The sequence below is a fragment of the Tachypleus tridentatus genome, chromosome 13 (assembly GCF_004210375.1).
Source record: "Tachypleus tridentatus isolate NWPU-2018 chromosome 13, ASM421037v1, whole genome shotgun sequence".
In the NCBI taxonomy this organism is placed as follows: domain Eukaryota; kingdom Metazoa; phylum Arthropoda; class Merostomata; order Xiphosura; family Limulidae; genus Tachypleus; species Tachypleus tridentatus.
In genome coordinates this window covers 215,789,236-215,805,777 of record NC_134837.1, presented here as the reverse complement: position 1 = coordinate 215,805,777, position 16,542 = coordinate 215,789,236, and the positions used below count along the sequence as shown (strand labels likewise).

General features: G+C 34.5%; 1 protein-coding gene across 2 annotated transcripts in view; it reads right to left on the bottom strand.

Annotated features, from left to right (window-relative positions):
- LOC143239877 (CD109 antigen-like) overlaps positions 1-15,901 on the bottom strand; it is an 88,651-nt gene extending 72,750 nt beyond the window's left edge. For both annotated transcript variants that reach the window (XM_076481485.1, XM_076481484.1), the window contains exon 1: positions 15,632-15,901. The gene's annotated coding sequence lies outside the window, so the exon portion shown is untranslated. The remainder of the gene's footprint in view (positions 1-15,631) is intronic.
- Between the last annotated feature and the right edge of the window lie 641 nt (positions 15,902-16,542).

The following is a 16,542-nucleotide window of genomic DNA, read 5'->3' as shown; positions in this document are numbered from 1 at the left end:
GTTTAAAAACGGTTTATTAATAAATGAAAAACGTTAATCATGTTTTTAAAATGAATTATAATAAAGTATATAGGAAATTAAAAGTGTTCATTACAATAATGTTTCTTCCTGTTTTCTTTATTTAATCAGAATGATACTCTGATGTTTCTTCTGACTCATTGTTATATTCTGAAGTTGAAGTAACTTCATCGTTTGATTCACTACTGTCTCAAAAAATGTCATATTGTGTTCCATCTTCCGCATTTTTTGACTAATTTTTGTCTTTCGCCGTAATGATAAACCTTCTCTTTTCATAAATTTCTCACACCAACCACGACTAGCCTTAAGAGAAATACCAGTTTCTACACATTTCTTTTGTTTTTAACATTAAGACTTCTCTTGTTACAGGCAGTCCTTTATTTCGTTTGTTTTTGAATTTCGCGCAAAGCTACACGAGGGCTACCTGCGCCAGCCGTCCCTAATTTAGCAGTGTAAGAGTAGAGGGAAGGCAGCCAGTCATCACTACCCACCGCCAACTCTTGGGCTGCTCTTTTACAAACGAAGAGTGCAGTTGATTACAACATTATAACGCCCTCACAACTGAAAGAGGCGAGCACATTTGGTGTGACTGGGATTCGAACCAGCGACCCTCGGATTATGAGTCGAATGCCTTAGCCACCTGGCCAAGCCGGCACCCTTTATTTCGTAATTCTCTGAAATACGGCGGCATCAATTTCAGAATGTCTTTCTTTTCTTGGGCCTGAAAATGACTTTGTACTTCTCTTGAAAGAAAACAGCTTGGTTTTCATACCATGCTAACGACGTATATTTACCTCACTCACTGTATACTTTTTACTGGCTGCACAATTCCCAATTTGTTTGTCGAACAAAGTAACTTTTCTTTTTAAATTCGGCATCGTAAGTAAAATGTTTTTCCATAGATAAAAACACGCAATGAAAATAAAAAAAAAACAATAAAATAACGTCTGAATAACGGGAAAGTCAGACAAAGACTGAGGACAGTGATATCCAACTACACCGCTAGAGGCGCTAACATCGCCAAATTTGACGTTTTATACGTGTTTTTGTAGTCTTTCTAAGCTATTTTTAAAATACAGTCCAATCTGTTTCTTCATGCAGGGTTTTATTTTTTGAAAATCTTTGTTGTTCGATGAAAATGATGTTTTCGACACTTTCGAAGAAGAAAAATAAAACCTCGAATTTGAGACGCACCCTAATTTTGATTTCGGAAAAATGTGAAAAAGGTGGGTCTTAAATTCGAGAAAGATTAATACATAACACACAATCTGACAACCACCATAAATTATACACGTTTATCACAAAACGCGTAGGCTGGTATCGAACCCAAAGTTTAACTCTGGGAAGATCATAATTACTTTTTAAACACAAATAAATAATAAATTGTGCTTTCTTATAGCAAAGCCACATCGAGCTATCTGCTGAGTCCACGGAGGGGAATCGTACCTCTGATTTTAGCATTTTAAATCCGTATGCTTACAGCTGTTCCAGTGGGGGACTAAATAATAAATAAAACAAACGTCTAAAGCTTTAGCTACTGAATTGCTGCAATAAAGGTTATAATCCAGAATTTTCTTTTCTTTGTGGGAGTTATTTATATTTAACTTTTACAGTGCGAGAACATTCAGTGAAAACGTTGTGACGCAGTTAACTGCACCTATCTTTCTTTGCTTTACCCATTACGTGTAAAGTATTATACACCAAGTTATAACAACTGTTTTATAGATTTACAGAATATAGTGAGTAATTTGTTGAACCAAGGTCACTTTTATAAAAGTTGGTTGGAGGTTACATCACGAAAGCCCATTGGTTTGCCTTTCTCTCTCTTACTCTCCCTTGGGACAACTGCAACTAATTCATTGCATTTTGAAATTTCGTCACACAACAGAGGTACAAGATACGGCATCTGCATTTGCTAAGTCAGGCGGTGATAAAAGCAAGGCGAATAACAGTGATGGTCTTGAACACTGTTATACATTATTGCCCAAGTGTTAGTCAGCTTTAGCAAGACAGTGTGGGATTTTTGAACAACAAAAACTATTGGCTCAGTTTAGTTATAGCCCAACTAAAATATGTAAGTTTTTTTTATGTATACGAGTACTTGGGGTTATTGCTACTACCACCAAAACATTCCATTTCATCACTCTACCTCTACAAAGTTTAGCGTGATTTTGGTTTCATGCAAAGTTACACCCGAACTATCTGCGATAGTTGTCCCTAATTTATAAATGACAGATCAAATAGAAGCAGCTAGTCATCACCACCCACCAACAACCAATAGTGAGACTGGCCGTGATGAAATAATGCCCCCACGGCTGAAAGAGCGAGCATGTTTGGTGACGGTGATTCGAACCCTTGACCCGCAAACTGAGAGTCAAGTACCACCAGACCAAGTCTCCATCACACACACACACACGCTTGTGACTGTAATCTTGTGACTTATGCAAAAAAAAAGGTATTAAGTCCTTTTTTACTGAATGATTTACAGAATTGTTTAAGCCTTTCTGAATAATGAACATAATTATTTCACAACTGACAGAAAAGAAAGGTTGAGAGGAAACCTTATATATTGAACTTTTTTAGATTATCCGAAGGATCTAAGTGTTAATGCCTCTAATTACTTTACGCTAAATTAGAAGGATAATAAACGAAAGGACACAAGTTTAAAATTTAAAGGGAAGAGAGACTTAGCTCCAATTAAAACATTAATTATTATTTTAACAAAGTGATAAGTTAATTTATGGAATGAAGAGCCCCCGGAAGTCGTGTGGGCTAGCACTTTACTTACATTAAAGAAACAAAACGGGAAACAAAAGTTGTAAAAAGAAACATACTAGGCTTATCACAGTGTACTTCCGATCTAACTGCGATAGCCCATCATGTCAGAGAAGATTATACAGGAAAAAAAAGAATACTACTAAAATAATGTGATTTAAAACGTGCAAAAGGAAAAGAAAAAATAGAGGAGAATCAAAGGTTTCCCGAAAGTAAAGAAAATGTTTACATTTTCACTTTTCTCAAGAGGTAGATGTGAAAGGACATCTTTAAAGGACCACATGGGCTCTTGGCGTCAATACGTTATGATACAGAAAACCCTACGAACTGGTTCAGAACTAAGTAGCACTATAATGTCACGAGGTATTCTAAAAAACTTCCTTCTTCTAACAGTTAAAATATTTTATCATTAGTTAGACAACTGTAACGGAGTTATTGATATATTTTAATATCGATATTTGTGTCATTTATATATATATATATATGTATATTTAGAAATGTATGTAACTTGTATTGTTAAATGTGTATTGCGAAAGTCTCGCCTATTTTCTAAATTCGTAGAAGATTCTTGAGTATAAGAATCAACAATATATGTTTTAAGAAATACCAACGTAGCATCACGTATTGTTGCCAATTGAAGTTTTGAGAACCTCCTCCTAAAAGTTTATAAATCGACGTCTCAAGAGACGGTTTTATATTGTTGGTTTGCTACGGTTGGTAACAATAAGTGTGATTAACACTTATTACTAGGGAAACTACAGATATTTGACCAGGAACTTTTATAGATTTCGAACATTTCAAACTATTTAACTTCAGTGAATTAACTTCGGACGTTAGCAATTCTACAAAGACATTGCGTAACTTCAGCGGAAAAAAACAACAACAGCAAAACTCATGTCAAGTGTACCTGTATATTAACACAGAATAAATTCGCTCATCGGTAACCGTCGATAAAATATTCAGTTTCAGATCAGAAAAAAATAAGTATTGTTTATAAGTTTCGAAAACTTTTCTGTATAAATCATTATTTGTAATAATCGTTAATATAAATGTTATTATTGTTTGTATATTAAAATATATTTGTGTTAAGGAAGAAAATTGTGGGCAAACATCATAAATTTGACACATTTCTACATTTAATTAACTACTAAATTAAAATTAAAATTCAGTTAAGTTCCAGGCTATTTGAAACTGTAATACGTAACAAAATAAATCGGAGATTCGTCCGAGATAAATTATAATATGTAATACAACACACACACCTTTAACAAACTAAAGACAACATTAATATCTTTAAAACCAGCTGCTCCTCAACTTGTGTAAATAAAATCGATTATAAATACAGTTTAGCTGCTTGTTTCGTTTCACTTCATAACAGTCGTTTTTCATGAAAATTAACAATCTACCCACGTAGATACAACGTGGTTCATATCGCAACAGTCATTGTTCGTGAAAATTAGAGATATACACATACACAGATACCTCCTTCACATCAGAACAGCCGTTGTTCATAGAAATTAATGGCACATACACACAGATATATTACATATATAGCGCTTGTACCATTACTACGCTTCCCATATCACAGTTGGCCTGATGGACCCCAATATTAAGCGAAAGGCTTCGGCGGCACTGGGTACGCTAGATGTATTGTAACATCATATCTTGCCATGTAAAATTCAGTTTTTACGTCAAGATCTTCAACATTAATTTTGAGAACCACTGAAAAGAACATCAGCAATGTCAAGTTTCGAGAAGATAGTAAACACCCACCAGCCAGGTGGTGCTGAAAACTAATCATATACCTCGTCATGTCCACCAACACAACAAATGACCGAATACAACCAGGCATACAGACTATTAAATAAGCCTAACTAGAAACTGTGTGTTTGAACAACAATAGGAACAAAAAAAGCTATAAACACTGGAGAGAAGTAGTTTAATATAAACAATTACAGCAGGGTATACTTTATTTTCAAAGCTTTGGAGTCAGACCTCATGTTTTACACTGCAAAATTAAGAAATTAACGAGCTCTATTGAAACCTTTTAAATTAACGTATAAACCAGGTTTTCCACTAATATCTAATAGCACATGTGGGTTTTTGAACGGTACGACAATTTCTGTATGATGATAAATACTATTAGAGAAATATAAATATAAAAAGACCAGTTCATAGTTGTGAGAACAAAGTTTTCACGAGGATGCGCCTGGCTTATCACAATGTTTCGGCGCAGTGACCTGTGCAGGGCGATCTCTAACTAGGCCTATAGTCATGCATCAGCTACTGTTAACAGGAGACGAATCATGAACCTTCTGACGTCGAGGTACTCCATTCCATAGGTGGAAGTCAAAGGCACAGGTACAAGTATCCTATCCCCATTTTGATATAACTATAAATATAATAATTTTTTTATGTATTTCAATCAAACATCTGACTAAGCCGACATTTTTCATAGTACCAGTACGACAGTTAAATAACGAGGCTACCCAAGTGACGAAACAATAAATTAAAATCTTCATACGTAATGAACAGTGTGTGTAGTTAACAATATTCATTACCCAGTTGATATTTATTTTAAATCTATATCAAAGTTGAGAATACAACTTAAAACATATTTTGAAAAAAATCATTTTCCAAACTTTTAAGTATGGCCAATGTAAGAAAGTAGATTTCTTTTCTGCGTCCAAAAAATAAATAAATAAAAAATAGCAATTTCAAATTAGTTCGTACGATTGATAATTTAACTCTTAAAACACGCCGAAAGTATCAATATCAGATACAGAACTGATGAATCAACATGTACATGGCACAGCGGTATATTTGTGGGCTTTCAACGCTAGAAACCGGGTTTCAGTACCTGTGGTGGGCAGAGTGAAGATAGCCCATCATGCAGCTTTGTACTTAGATTCAAACAAAACAACAAAAGAGAATTAATATATTTTACTTATTACATAAAATGTTTGTCTTATAACATTCCATACACCTAATCATACCAGTAAAACAAATTAGCTACATTAATTAGTTAATCGATGATATATAGTTTTGATCTATATACAAGTAGCTTGTTATATGATCAAAATTTATAAAATAATATTACACAATCTAAAACATTTCGGGAAAATAAACGATTTTTTCTTCTAAAAGCAACCACTTAAAATAAGTATATCACTAAAACAAAAGTAGCGTCGCACTTGATTTACTATTTTCCCATGGGTTTTGGGATCTAATAAAACTGAATTCAACTGAATGACTAACCAGAAGTTTTGATAGCCTTCCCCCGACCTTTCCCTTTGTAGTCACGTTCTGGGAAAGTGTGGTATCTCACTCATTTACTGATAGGAACGTTACCCTAATTGTTTGGCAAGAAGAAAGTTCCTTGGAGTTTCGAACGAGAAGTATTTTTACATGTGCTCTAAATGTCATACTTGAACATGGCTTTAATGATTAATATACGGACCAAAAGTCTCCAATGAAAATAACAGCTGTTTTGTGTATATGTGTGTATGTTTTATCTCTCTTACAAAACTGGCTTTACAATCGCTTTGCTAAAGAGAGTCTGTTCATGAGAATTTTTTTAACCACTTAAATTTATAGAAATGCAGTCCTAGCCTATGTTGTTGAATTTGACAACTTTAGTGTTAACCAAGATTTACAGCCATCTTTCAACTAATCTTACAAGTTCTTTAATTACAAAATCATGGAGGCAACTTTATCCATTTTACAATTATTTAAAATATTCATTACAAAAATATAGAAAACTGACGAGTTTCGTAAATGGTGTTCTTTTGTTAAATTTAAATTTATTTATAATAATTAGAATAAATAAGAAGCTATTTATAAGATATGGTTTATTGAAGTTTGTGCAACAGTTTGATTTTGATTTTTAGGAATTTACGAATGGTTAAAAAGGATTGATTACAGTGAGAAAGACGTCTCTAAAGTTCAAAGGCACATAAAAAACAACAAACACATAATATTGTACAGGTAGAAACCACCAACGACCTCTCCCACCGTAACTTTCACCTGTATTGCCCTCAGTACTGTCTTATCATGTAAAGATTGTGTTTCAATACACATTATTTATGTACTTTACTGAAAATTCTTGAAATATGTTCGATGGTCCGGCGTGGCCAGGTGGTTAAGGCACTCGACTCGTAATCCTGGGGTCGCGAATTCAAATTCCCGTCACACCAAACATGCTCGCCCTTTCAGCCGTGGAGGCGTTATAATGTTTCCATCAATCCAACTATTTGTTGGTAAAAGAGTAGCCTAAGAGTTGGCGGTAAGTGGTGATGACTGGCTACTTTCCCTCTACTCTTACACTGCTAAATCAGGGACAGCTAGCGCATATAGCCCTCGTGTAGCTTTGCGCAAAATTCAAAAATAAACAAAACTGGAATAAATGACTATTTTAACATGATACCGTTACCTGAATTTGTTAAAAAACAACAACAATTAGAGTATGTTTTACACATAACATCCGAGAAATTTTTCCTCCAATTTCTTGAAAGACAGTTCGTGCAAAACATACATTACTCATGAACATAACAATCGATAGTAGGTTGGTTCTAAAAATAATCACACTTCGTATTTTATTTCAAAAGGATGAATTTTAATGCACACTATTATACCTATTTAGACTAGCCAATCATAACGTTACTATTTAGACTAGCCAACCATAACGTTACTATTTAGAATATTTCTTTGGCTTTAAAATACCGTTATAGTATTAATAATAATATTTAATTATATTTTGAACAGCCTATTGTTTAGAAACTGGGGGCACCTGAGAAACAAATGTCCCGAAATAAAAATGAATACGTATCAGAACTATTTATACTATATCCTTACTGTCACTACTGTTGTACAGTTAAATATACGGTAAATAAGTTTTAATATTAGTAATTTGTACGTGGTGCTCAGTTGTTTTATTCTCTGCTGTTTAATTTAAAAGGAAATTGATTTGTGTGTTTTCTTTCGGTAATATAAACGTATTTCCTTTAGCACTAACGTGAGTAGCCTAAAATAATTAGTACTACATTGTTTTGTTTATAAAATGGAATAAAAAATAAATGAAATTGAAGGCTGAATGTGAAATCTTTACCCTCGTGATGACGTCACAAATCTGACAAAGTTTAGTAATGTTCTGGCTCTATAAAACTTAACATTACATTGCCACTTTCTTATAACTATCCTAAACTTATACCTAGTTTTTGATGGGAAATCGCTGACGTCAGAATGACACCAGTTTACTGATTACACAACAAATGATTAATTTGTTGTAAGTTTCGTTAAGACTTGCAACTCATTCTACGTGTATTCGTTGCACAATTACAGTTATTAATCCAAATGTAACTTGGAAACGAAACTTACAACTAATTTACTTTCTAATAAATTATCTCTCAAATCAATGTCTAAACTAAACTGGTTAACAGTTTTCCAATCGCCAGCAAGTCGAATAATTTGTCCCAAACATTATATTTCCTCTCCAGTGCACTTTCCACTGATTTTCAGTATATTCAGTAAGCGTTGATAAAAGTAAACAATATTCATAAAGCATCTAAAGCTCTAGGGTGTCGCCCCTAGTATTGTTTATACGTACTGGAAACCAAACTCTGTGGTGTCGCCCCCAGTATTGCTAACACGCACAGCAGTTCAAGCTCCGTGGTATCGCCCCTAGTATTATTCATTTGTACAGGAGTCAAAGCTTTGTGGTGTCGCCCCTAAGAATGTCAATGCATAAAGTAGCTCAAGCTCTGCCTATTATAAACAGTCAATCGAGTATATACCTGGAATAGTGAAAAGGGCAGCAGCGTCACCTTAAAATGTATTAAATACTTTAACTTACACTAGAATCCGATATCCAAACATACAATACACACCATTCGATTGTGTTATTAATTCATTAATGACATCATACGATGACATTGACAAAGATACACACACACACACACTTGAGTTCCTGTCCTGCAACAAATAGTTACTGTTAGTGTCTGATCAAGAAAAATGAAATTCATAGGTTTTAACACTCTGCATTAAATAACCACAACACTTTACTTATGTATGTGTATACATACATGCAACGCCACCTACAGAACTAGAACTGTAAATAACGTACTACGTAACAACTTTGCTACTAATCTCATGGACCAAGGCTTCCAGTAAACCAGATTCGGCTTTAGAGCAAACTGGATAGCTAAAAATGAGGTATCATAAGTCCATGTTGGTGCTTTTTAACAACAGGCCCAATACTGAGTTTCCGTCACGTAAAACTAGTCAAAGTTTCATTCAACGGCGCGTTTGTTTAATCTTTGCCCATGTAATTGTGATGGTTGTGTATAATCTTCCGGCGTCCATTTATGAGAAAAGGTCAAGTGATTGTATGGATGTATTCTAAAGACGGCAGTTGTGGGTATTAAAAACTTTAATTGAAATAAAGTACAGAACAACGTATCAACCTTCTTAGGTCATAGTCGGGTTGACAAAGACAGCTTGAAACTGATCGTTACAGGGCACATGTCTTGGGGACGAGAGTATGAATGAATACCAGAGTGTACAACGCTCTGTACACTATTAATTAATATAGGAATAAAGGTGTTCCTTTATATTGGTTTAATTTTGGTTTGAGCTCTTATGTAAGTAGGACTTCTTTGATTTTGCTTTTGTTTGTATTTGTTTTCCCATTAATACGTTGGTGTTTTTTATGATTATGTTGTGCTTACTTGATTTAAATGTTCAAAAATGTGCTTTTTTATTCTTTGAATCTGGTTTCCATTTCTCGACTTGTTTCTTCGATACAGAAATCATTACATTTGTTACATTGCATTTTATAAATAATGTTGGAGTTACGTTTATTAGCGGTTTCTAAATATGATGAATTTTAAGTTTTGTACCTAGTTTTTGAATGAATTTAGTGTCTTCTGGAATGTCATAAGTTTTTTTTATCAAATGTTGGTTATTTTTCCACTAATATCGGGAATATATGGTATGCAAGGCTTTATATGTTTCATTGAAGTTATTACTGTTCGTCTGCTGTTGACTGTGTTGTTAGTCTAGGTGTATGTATAATTTTTCCAACAGTTTTTGAAGGAAATTTGTTAATGTTGTTTTATTTGGTTGGTTTCTTCATTAATTTTATCGGGTGAGCACAGTTTTGTGGATATGTTTATTTGGTTTATTAATATGTTAAGCTTTTGTTTTGTTTCATGTACTACAGTTATGACAGAAAGTGTTCGTACACCTGTGTCGTGAGTAGGTCTTTGCTCATAACGTAGAAAGTATCACGATTAGGATAATAAAAGTAAAGTATATTATAAATATTATACTAATACACATCTACATAAATTCTTATGTAAACTGAACGACAAATAAACTGTTTATAAACAAATAACCAAACATAGGAGGGGCAGAAAGTGTAATGGTCAGTTTTGTAGCCTTTTAGGTGAATTACTTGAATCTCTCCTCATAGCCTTCCACGATCGTTTGACAGTACTCGGCTGCTATTTTGTTTACAAAAGGCTTCCAACTCTTGCAGGTGTTTCGGATGACGCTGATGAATCCCGGTCTTCAACTCATGCCAAACGTTTTCAATTGGGTTGAGATCGGGTGACTGCGATGGCTACTCCAGAACGCTTATATGGTTCCTCTGCAACCAGGATTGCACATATTTCGATGTGTGCTTAGGGTCATTGTCGTGCTGGAAGATTCAACCACGCCCAAGCCGCAAGTTCCGAGCATCATTCTTGATATAAGTGCTTAATATATCAATGTACTCTTCTTTTTTTATGATTCCGTTGATGCGGTGAAGGCTGCCTACACCAGAAGAGCTGAAGGATCCCCACAGCATGATAGAGCCACCTCCGTGTTAAACTGTAGGGACGGTGTTCTTTGGAAGATTTCGTTCCTCCTTCTTACGGAAAATATAGCGAACATCATTGTGGCTAAAAAGCTCGATTTTAGTCTCGTCTGACCAAAGAATACTCTTCCAATAGGTAAAGGGTTTATATGCTTTCTTGCATACCTCAATCGTGCTTCTAAATGGACAGGCTTTAAATATGGAGTTCTACGAGGACGGCATGCTTTGTACCCACAACAACCTAACATGTTCGTAACTGTAGAGGTGCTTACTTCAACCCCGGTTTCCCTTACTAGTTTCTGTATGTCATTACGTGTTAAACGAGGGTTCCTACTAACTTCTTTGAGAACCTTCCTCTTCGTTCTCTCTTGAATTTTTGTGGGGCGTCCGGAACGAGGGAGGTTAGCAGTTGATCCTGTAAGCTTAAACTTGGTAATTATGCTTTGAACAGTAGATTTTGGCACATTAAGCTGTGTAGTAATACCGGAAAGAGACACACGAGACTTGTATTTTACAATAATTCGGTTTTTTAACTTACTGGACAGTTGTTTCCTGTTCGCCATGATGACCAAGCAGATCATGACGGAGACGGCGCTAAATTGCCGGAAGTACATTTTTTTTTTGCTGGCTAAATTCCAATAATTATGAAACCAGTGTCTAGTTCTGGAATGGTGTAATGTAGTTTATTCGACAAACTAGACAAAATGTGTACGGGAATATGAGTTTTTTCACACGTTCTGAACTGTACGAACACTTTCTGCTCCTCCTATTTTTGGTTATTTGTTTATAAACAGTTTATTTGTCGTTTAATTTACATAAAAATTTACGTTGATGTGTGTTAGTGTAATATTAGTAATATACTCTACTTCTATTAGCCTAATCGTGATACCTTTTAAGTTATGAGCAAAAACCCACTCGGAACGCAGGGGTATGAACACTTTCTGTCGTAACTGTAGGTAGTTTGGGCCATTGAACATAAAGTTAGTTTTGATGGTAATTAATTCTAGAAGAGTGATTGCTGTGGATGTGTATTTATGGGTTGGGATCTTAGATATAAAGTTCGAAAGCTATCTTACAGGCTTCGGTAGTTGGGACATCTGTGAAGAGGGAAATTGCATCAAAACTGACCATTAAGGCTTCTTTATGGTCTAGTTGATCAAGAATAAATTTAAAGTTTGAAGAATCTTTGATAAAGGAGCCGGCCAATGTGACATATTTACCAAGGTTGTATTTGACTAATTCGTAGGTCCACAATATGGGTCGTAGTAGACAATCGGATTCGTGAGTACTGAAAACTTGTGGTCGCGTGAGTCGATCCTGCGTAGGTAGGAATAAAGGATTGCTGAAATTATGTTGTTTTTTGTATTTTTTTCCCGTTTGTAGTAGGCCCGGAATGGAAGGGTGGTTAAGGCACAAGACTCGTAGTTTGAGGGTCGCGGTTTCGAATTCCCATCACACCAAACATGCTCGCTCTTTCAGTCATGGAGGCGTTTGTATATGATGGTCAATCCAAGTATTCGTTGGTTAAAGAGTAGCCAAAGAGTTGGTTGCATTGCCTTTATCTGCTTTTAGAATTTTGATTCTGCTATTCTGTTTTAGGTTGTTTATAGAATTAATATATTTCTGTGCGTGGTTGTTTTTTAGCTTTCTTTTCTGTGAAATTATGTTGATGGTTTTGTGTGAGAATTATTTTAAAAAGTTGTTTGAAATATTGTTTTGGGAATGTTTCGTACTAACAAATTTTTTCCACTTCTACCTCTTAGCATAGGTTGTTGGTTATCGATGAAATTGCTGACGAAGTTTTATTTTTTCAGGTGGTTGTTTTCCGTTGTTTTGTTGGTGTTTTCGGTTTGTGTTGAATGAATCACTAGCCTTCTGGACAAGCCTTCCAGACAGGTTTTCTTTTCGATGGATGGAATGTTTCTTGGTGTTACTACCAAGTCGAGTCCTTTGTTGAGCACATGTATGTCCTTAATACTTAATTGTCGGTGGGATCTGTTAATTATGAGATTGATTGATGGTTCGTCATGTTGGCGTCTATTTTGTTGTTGGCGTCATAGTTTATCTAGTTTTTGTTGTTGACGTCATAGTTTATCTAGTTTTTGTTGTTGACGTCATAGTTTATCTAGTTTTTGTTGTTGACGTCATAGTTTATCTAGTTTTGTTGTTGACGTCATAGTTTATCTAGTTTTTGTTGTTGACGTCATAGTTTATCTAGTTTTGTTGTTGACGTCATAGTTTATCTAGTTTTTGTTGTTGACGTCATAGTTTATCTAGTTTTTGTTGTTGACGTCATAGTTTATCTAGTTTTTGTTGTTGACGTCATAGTTTATCTAGTTTTTGTTGTTGACGTCATAGTTTATCTAGTTTTTGTTGTGGCGGATCTTCTTCTTCTTTGACTTTTTTACTGTTGATTATATTGATGTTGCATTGTATGGGTCTATAAATGTCTGGTTGAATGCAACAGGCCATTTGATGGTCCAGATTCGTTTCTTGTTTTTAGAAGCCATTCACTTCTTTGTATTTTGAGTTTAACAGCAGTGTTTCTGCAGGTTATGGATAATGGTTGTACACTGATTAAGGTACTTTGTATTTTGAGTTTAACAGCAGTGTTTCTGCAGGTTATGGATAATGGTTGTACACTGATTAAGGTACTTTGTATTTTGAGTTTAACAGCAGTGTTTCTGCAGGTTATGGATAATGGTTGTACACTGATTAAGGTACTTTGTATTTTGAGTTTAACAGCAGTGTTTCTGCAGGTTATGGATAATGGTTGTACACTGATTAAGGTACTTTTACTTTCACAAAATTAGATATTAGGTTTTCGTTTCGGAAACACTGTTGGATAAAATAAATGTCATTTCTTCTATTGACGAGTTTGTGGTTTATGTTCCTTAGTTTCGTTAGGATCGCATGAGCGTTTATGATTAACAATGATAATGTAAGTAAGCTGATACATAATGAACTTTAATCAGATACACAGCACACAAAGAAACACTACAGACTTACCAATGTCGAGTGTATATACATTGATTTTAGCCATTTATTCACAACTTGGTCATGTTCAAATATTAGAAAATAGTCATTATCTGTCAAACATTGTCTTATACCATAATTTAGTCCCATCAGGTGTCAGTTGTCTTTACCATGATTTGTTTTCATCCTTAAACTTTATAGAGAAAAACCCAACAAAAACTGTCATTGGGTGACGTGTTCTAGTTGCCTTATACATTAGACACGACTAGCGTTAATAATCTACATGTAGATTTTCGCAAAATTTAACAAAACAAAGAGTATATTGCTTATTCTCCCCTTCCCCAACTCTTTTCATGAGAAAAGTTCCTAACACTAATTGTTCCATTACATTTGCACAATGAAGTTCACTTTTGTAAATGCATCATCATATCAGAGGAGTGTATAAGCACATACAGATAAGAGTTTGATTTTGTAACGGATTTACTATTATGTATTTATTTTAATACCTATGTTTGTTTCAGTTTAATGGATATTTAGAAATGTATGTAATAACTTATATTGCGAAAATCCTGTCCGTTCTCTAAATTTGTAGAAGATTCTTGAGCGTAAGAATCAACAATGTACTATGTGTGTATGGAAAATATTACCGACTGCCAGTATTAGTGTTAACAGAACTTTCGAGTACCTCAGCTTAAAGTTTATAAATCGACGCGCGAAGTGACAGTTTAATATTATATTGTTGGTTTGCTACAGTTAGTATACTATAAACGTCGGAAGCCATAACTCTGATAAACGCTTATTAATTGGGAAACTACAAATATTTGACAAGAAACGTTTATAGATTTCGAACATTACAAACCGTTAACTTCAGGAATTAACTTTGGACGTTAATATTTCTACAAAAATATTAGTTCTCTTCGTTGAAGAAAAGTCAGTTTGTAAACGCCGTTGGGCTAACTATTAAACGAAGTGTAACAATATGAAATGAGAATTAATTCGCTCATCGTTAACCGTCGATAAAACATTTAGTTTCAGACCAAATAAAAGACTCAGTATTATTTGTACACTGTATAAAACTCATCATTTGTAATAACTGTTGTTATAAATTGTATTGTCGTTTCTATATTAAAATATATTTGTGTTAAGAAGGAAAATTATGTGTATCAATCTTGTTGGCAAATATCAAGTTTGACACAGTCAACATTCAATTAAGTTTTAAATAAAAAAATATCGGCTATTTGAAACTCTAATACCTAACACACGTAACATTGTACATCGGAGGCTCGTCCGTGATGAATTATGATATAATACGTAACAATTTACACATATCAACTTCGTTTTACTCATGATATATTTTACTTAAGTTTTCAACTACTTTAATTTCCACGACCACTTCCACTACGAAAACAAAATACACTTTCAAGTTACAACAACGTCAAAACATTACACGTTGGCACCAAAATAGAGAAGTAAAAAAGGATTGTTGAGACATGAAATGGTTTTGCGAAGTTAGATGGTATAAATATTACCACCGCCTTAGGACTAAATGGAAAAAAAACAACAAAAAAAAACTTCCCTAATAATTTTTATGTTTGGGAAAAAATAGTGTTGCAGGGATACCGATAAATCTTGCTTGCAGTGATGGAACGAACTTTTTTTTCTCTCTCTCATGTACAGCTATCGAATTTACATTAATTTTTCTGCTTTAAATTATGGTGAAATTCACAATACATAATTTTCGATAACGCTAACTACAACATGGAAAACAAGTTGCAGGACAACACGGCGTATGGTAACACACTGATAATAAACAAATATATCCGGTTTCCACAAACTTGTATCTTTTTGTATAACTTATTACAAGTGAGGTCTTTCACACTAACTGTATTAAATCATACTTTATATCAGTAGGTTACACAATATATTAATAATAAGTAAATCAAAATAGGTTGGTTAAAAACTTTCCAACTTTTCACTTGAAAAATTTAAGTGACAAGTGCTTACCCTGGTAACCAGGTCGTGTCAGTTTCCTTGCAAACACACACCAACAAGTAGCTTTATCAACCCTGTTAGCTTGCTCAGTTTATAGAAGTCTTTCAAATTCGTGAATGACTCCCTCTGGTGTTAAGCTCTATGGATAAATATAACACTGTTCTTGAAAGAGAAAGTACAAACATTTAAGTTACTAGATAACTCACTACAACAACACAAAGCCACACATTTTTCACAGTTTTTAAAAACCGTCTCTTCGTTAATTCACGTAAGCTCTGTAAACCGCCTTTTGGTCTTATCACGTGATTTCCTACTGCCTCACCTGACTGACGTCAGAAACAGGTCAAGAAGGGATTGGACGAGGCAGAAATAATTTGTATGTAAATATGATCAGTAGGCGTACTAATATGGGCAGGTTATCATTCCAACAGGTTGTACGACGGGATCTTGGGGAGTACGACTCAGCTTCCCTTTTGTTACTTAAAACACATTTATCGAAGTATACAATATCAAACACATGCTATATTTTGAACTTAATCATTCTTGTATACCGTATTATAACAGTTTAAACAGTCAATCGAAACAGCTGTCATTAGTGAGCAACTTGTGTAGAGTTTTGTTTGCTTGTAATTAAGCACAAAGCTGCACGATAGGCTATCTGTGTTGTGCCCACTACGGGTATCTAAACCCGGTTTCTAACGTTGTGAGTCCATAGACATACCACTGAGTCAATGGCAGAGTGAGGAGTACATGCCTAGACACATGAAGAAGACAGGCCAATGTTCAATGAAAACATATGGTATACGTTTCCTAGAATAAAAACACTTTCACAATGTTTATAAATTGTCGTTTTTAAGTTTACTTTGAACGAACAAAGCTTCACTTTCCCTCAGTCGACTTATGGACTTATCAAAAATATGAGT